A 6000-nucleotide genomic window follows, 5' to 3' on the forward strand; every position below is an offset into this window, starting at 1 on the left:
TCAAGTCTGTCTTGATTGTTGTATACTCCCTTATGATTGGGAACTTTCTCCCCCCTCGAATTTATTCAAAATAGGGTTTTAGTTTTGCATCTGCATGACTTAAGGTTTTCATCCTGCATCTGAAAATAATGAGTCAACATCTCCTGAGCATCCTTCATGAGCCACTGGGCTGGATCCTGATGATACAAAGGCAGAATAGTCTTGACTGCTAGCTAGCAGAGTGTATGTGCCCCTTCTCAATCTTGTCCTATCTATGCATCATTTTAAAAACTGACAGTGACCTTTGCCCTTCACCTGTTAGTCATGGTTCCCTTCAAGGTTACTGTTCTGATCTCATCTCAAGAATATAATTTATCTTGAGTTATAATGGATTTCAGCAGTTGAGGTTTTCATGATCTGTTCAAGAGATATTCTCAGTTACCAACGTTCATTTGACATTTTCAAGTGTAACGAGGCATTGTGGATTAATGGAAAGATTTCTTTAGTTCAACTTGAATTTTGATCATGTTTCTACTTATCAGTTAATATATTGACATAGACAATTTCTCATTGTCCTGAACCTTGATTTCATCTTCTCTAAGGTAGATATAGGGGGTTTTAATTGCATCTGCTGTGAGGATAGTAATACAAATCATTTAGTCCAGCATTTGCCATGCTAGGTGCTCCATAAATGTTCCCTGCTGTTCTTAATTCTCTTTGCCTTTGGCATCTGTCAGCTCTATAATCACTGGCCCTGAACTGTAGACTTAACTTTTTAAAGTCGTCTTAACTGAAAATGTCTACAGAAGCTGTTTTATCTTAGCATTTCTATAAGCTTCAATCCATTTACAGCTTTGTTCTAAAATATGTGTATTCATCTTAGCATCTTCGGTTTTGTAATCTTTCCTCATTTGTCCATTTTTAAGTAGGTCATTGGAATGTAGTCAAGAGTTAACACTGGCCTCTGGATGGTTTCCTGCTTTTCTTGGGGAACATGCTGGCAGATCCAGAATTGCAATTAAGAGAGCCAGTTTTTGAGTCTCATACATGAAATCATGCATTTAGAAAATATTTTTATATTATGCTCTTCTGAATGATGTATTTCAGTGTACACCCAGACTTTGCCTTTCTGGTTTGTATAAATTCCAGGATAGTCTGTTGCTTTCTCCGAAGGACTTAGACTATAATTCTTTTTTTCCTTTTGGTTTCAGAATAATAGTTTCCTACAGCACTCTGCTCTTCAGAGGATATTTCCATTAATTTTTACACAAAAGTATATAGAGTAAGATTATTTAAGTGTATGAGTTAACAAATTGGAATACCTCGTACCTGTCGGACCTTGGACTGGGTGTTCCAGATGCAACAACAAAAAAGAACAACTCCATTCCTGCCCTCCTGGAGCTTATTGTCCTGGACAGAACACTCAGTTTTCTAAATTTTATAAATGTTTATAAATTATTGATCACAAATGTGCAGAATACTTATTTTTTAAAATTCGTGCTATTTTAGTTCAGTTAAAGGAGCATAGAAATTAAGAGTTTCATAAATTGTAATGAGATTTAGTGGTACCAAAATACACCATTCTCAATTGGCTTTTTTGAGTGTATATTGTGAAAATTATTTATTAAATATTTCCATCAAATGATTTTATTTTCCTTCATCAATAACTTCAGGAAGAAGAATGGTAATGGGAAACTAAAGTTTATTTCTTTAAAATAGTGGATCCTGGCATCAAGAAAGGTACTAATGCAAATAAAATTAGAGAAGTGAAAAATCATAGATAACCTGGACTTCCAGCAGTTTTGACGAGAGCATTAGTAACTCAGAAAATGTGAAGGTAGGATGCATCCAGAGCAAATAGTCTGCTCACCCAGTGGCTTAGAAATGATAGAGCAAAGAGTCAGCAGGTATTTCCTTAGTGCCCACTTGCCAAGTAAGGATAGCAATGTGTTTAGGTTGGCATAACAAATAAGCTCATGGGAGTCTGAAAAGATGAACATCTGTTCGTTTTAGGTCACCTAAGGCTGCCTGTCATTTTGATGGAGTTCTATGAAAGCATCCTATCCTGTACTTGAAATGTAGTCCTTTTTTGTTTTTAGTCAGGACACGTCTCGTGGGTGATTCTTTTAGATCACTGCTGCCTTTTGTTTACTTTCACTTCTCATTTTGAACCCAGGTCACTGGAGATAGTCAAGGGGATCAATTTTGATAAAACCTAGTATGCGTGTTGAACATTTACCAGGTGTCAGGCACTACATACACAATCTCTTTATGTTTTGTGACAACCCACTGGTACTCACTAGTGGTGAAGACACCAAGATTCAAAGTTGGAAATCCTGCCCAAAGGAGAGCCCTTCCAGGAGCCAGGACAGGAGAACAAATTCATCTCTGGCCACAGAGCCCGTGCCCTTAGTCACCCTTGTTCAGCCTCACACTGGAAGGAGTAACTGGCTCTGCAGGTGTTCTTAGTGGCCTCTGTCTGACATTAGACAGATGGTACATAGAGTTGGGGAGAGAGAGGCATTTATGCAAACAGCTTCCCCTAGGTTTCTATTCCAAATTGGTCCCAATATTTTGATTTTTACAAGGATAATCTCATGTAAGAATCTAGATAGTAAACCAGTTTTGTTTTACCTTGCTTCAGGTTGAGAGCCTGTCCTCAAATATGAAAACCTGCAGATAGAATGTCATGGATGACAATCACAGTGTTACAGCAAATTCACCACTTAACTTCATATGTTCCATTATGCAGTGAGCCCAAGTGACCCCAAAACACCAAAGGCCAAAAGTAACTGTGTGATAATGGTCATCTATGTTAAAAGAGGTTTCCACCCTGTTCCTTCTGCCTTTGACTTTTTTCTATCCCTGGAAGGTGTTAGGAAACTTGGATTTAGGTTTCACCTCCACTACTAGCAAGCTTCATTATTACCTTGGGCTGGTTGCATAATCTTTCTTAATTTCTTCTGCCAAAATGCAAATGATGATTCCGTGCCCAGATTGTACCACTGTTGCTTATTATTCCAAAAGATAAACTCATCTTTCTCCCATAAGTTGTAGACAAGAAATTTGACTTTAAATCAGATATATATAGTTGATTTTAAATATTACCTCAAATAGAATGACAGAAGTTTAATATTGGGGAACCCAGTCACAGTTAATTTTTGGGCTATTTATACTTAATTAAATGAAGGGTATGTGTTCGTACTGTTCTTTCTAAGTCTTGGAATGTTTTGGCTATTTTGTTCTTTCTGTAACCTTTCAACTAGTATGAAACAGGAAATATTAACCAGGTTGGAAAGCTACTGGATCAGTAGGCATTCATGTAATATAGTCATGTAGACTATATTTAATAGTCTGGATACCCTATCATAAACTGTGGGGCTGAGAAAAAGAATGAAAAACAGTAGAGGTGAATTAATTTTAGGTACTATATAATTGATCATTATTTTCCCAAACATCTGTGAGTTATGGGAAAGTGGTACATTAATAGTAAAGAAAGCAATTTAAACATTGGTGGTAGGGTAGAACTAAACTACATGCTAATGTCATATTTGACAGCTGCAGAGTGCTTTACAGTTTAATTAGTCCACAATATGATGAGGTAGGGCTAACTTTTTTCATTTTACACACACTCACACATGTGTACACACACACAAACTCAAACTTTTAGATTCTTTGAGTCCATTATTTGTCTAAATTACAAGAAGCCTGAAATAGATAATTAAGTTATATATAGGGTCTACTTATTTAGTATATATAAAGCCTTTGGCTCTCTAAAATTCCCTTATACAAAAGATTAAGATTTGAAAAATTAGATTTAAAACTTCCAAGTTCCTAAATTTGTTGTTTTTTAAAAATTTTTAGCCATATATGACTATTTACTTATTATCTTTCAGTATCTATTCTACCCTCATTCCACAGCAACTGAATTTTTAATTAGGTAGTGTATTCCTGAATCTAAAATCTTTAAAACTACTTGTTATTTCTGTTGTCCTATAGCAAAACTTTGAAAATATTCATATCAGTGACAATCTTCAGTGTAGTGAGTTATAGTATAAGTTCTACATAGATGTAGACTGCCTATGTGAATTCTGGTTCTACCACTAAGTAGGTGGCCTTGGGCAAGTTATTGAACCTTCTTGAATTTCAGTTTTCTCATTTGTAAAATGGGACAACAATGTGAGAATTAAGTGAGATAATCTGGAAAGTTCTTACACATGGTGCTATGGTTTGATGTGGTTTGACTGTGTTCCTGTGTTGAAATCCAATCCCCTTTATCAGGTATTAAGTGTGTTAGCTTTCCTTCACTGTGATAAAACACTTGAGGTAACCTACTAAAAAAGAGGGAAGGATTATTTTGGCTCACAGTTTTGGAATATTCAGTCCATGGTCCCTTATCCCTGTTGATTTGGGTGTGTGGCAGCACAGTATGTCATGGCAAGAGGGTATGACGGAGAGGCCTGTTCACCTCATGGTAGCTAGAAGCAAAGAGAAGAAGGGCTGGAGTCCCAATACCTACTTCAGCATGGCCCCAATAATCTAACTGCCTTCCACTAGGTGCCAACTCTTAAAGGATCTATCACTTCCCAATGGTGCATGAACTGGGGACCAGGCCTCTACCACATGGACATTTGGGGGACATTTTATAATCAACTATATGAAAGGGTAAAATCTGACTATGATGTTTAGAGGTGGGGGTGTCTTTAAAATGTGATTAGATTTAGATAAGTTCATTAGGGTGAGCTCCAGTGATTTAAGAGTTCTCTCTCTCTCTCTCTCTCTCTCTCTCTCTCTCTCACTAAATGATGCTCTGTGCTACCTTAGGACTCTGCCTGTAAGACATCAAGAGATGCAGTCCCTCAACCTGAACATTCAGAAACAAGATCGAAAATATGCCTCTTGATAATTTAGTCTGTGATATCCCTATTGCCAACAAAAACAGAGATATACATGGCAGATGCTATAATTTCATTGTTATTTTTAATCAATGAAAAGATGGAACATCTGGATTTCAGTCTTTTCTTGACCTTTAACTTGCCATATGAACTATGAGCAGCCTGATTTCATTTCCTTGAACCATTTCCTTAGCCAGAAGGAAGGGATTGTATTAGAGGGTCTTCAAGGTTAATTCAGGATTCAAGCCCATTATTCTGTAATTATTTAATTAGTTGGGTCAATAACTTTCAGGCATTTTTAATGCAATGACTTGAAGTTTTCCTGCCTTCTAACTCAAAATAGGCATTAAAGGTGATCACAGATCCGGGTTTCCCTATACCTATGATAGGTAGTACAAGAAGGGTGTTCAGAACCAGTGATCATCTCTCATAATTCCACATGGAAAGCCCCTAGCAAAACAATTCAAACCACACTTGATGTCATCCAAATAAACCTGGATAGGGCTTTCCTGCTCCTATTTTAAGGTCATTCTCAGTTTTTTGATCCAAAAGAAGTATAAATCTTAACATAAAAAAGTATTGAAAAATAATGTGGATCTTTACTGAGGCTTTCTTGAGTCATTATCAGCAAATGAGTGAAGTGCAAAATGGCACTTAAAAGCTGTTTACTTGCTCTTCTCTCTTTGAGCCGCTTTTCTTCCTTCCCCAGCCTGAGTGGAAAAAGTCATCTCCTTTCTCCCCCATGCAAATATTTTTCCCAAATATTTTCACTGTCATCTTCTTTGATCTTTTCTTCTATCACCACCTTCCACATAAACCAGTTGTCTCTAGGGTCAGAATCTGCCATTCACTCTGTGCCTTTTTGGACTTAATAACACCTGAGGGCTTGGAAAACAATCTGGAGCTGGAAGTATTGCAGTCACAGATTTTCTCTTTCTATCTGTCACAGGCATAGTGTCCGGGTTCTTACTAAGTACCCTCTCCCCCATGTCCTGCTCCACACTGTACTTCCTCTCCCACTAAAGAGAAAAGGAAATGCTGCTGCTATATTCTTTACATTATTATTTTAGGACAAATCCCATTACATCAAAATAAAATAGGTCATTCCTTGGAGTTCAGTTTCAAG

Source organism: Sciurus carolinensis, chromosome 15 (genome assembly GCF_902686445.1).
Source record: "Sciurus carolinensis chromosome 15, mSciCar1.2, whole genome shotgun sequence".
NCBI classification, from domain to species: domain Eukaryota; kingdom Metazoa; phylum Chordata; class Mammalia; order Rodentia; family Sciuridae; genus Sciurus; species Sciurus carolinensis.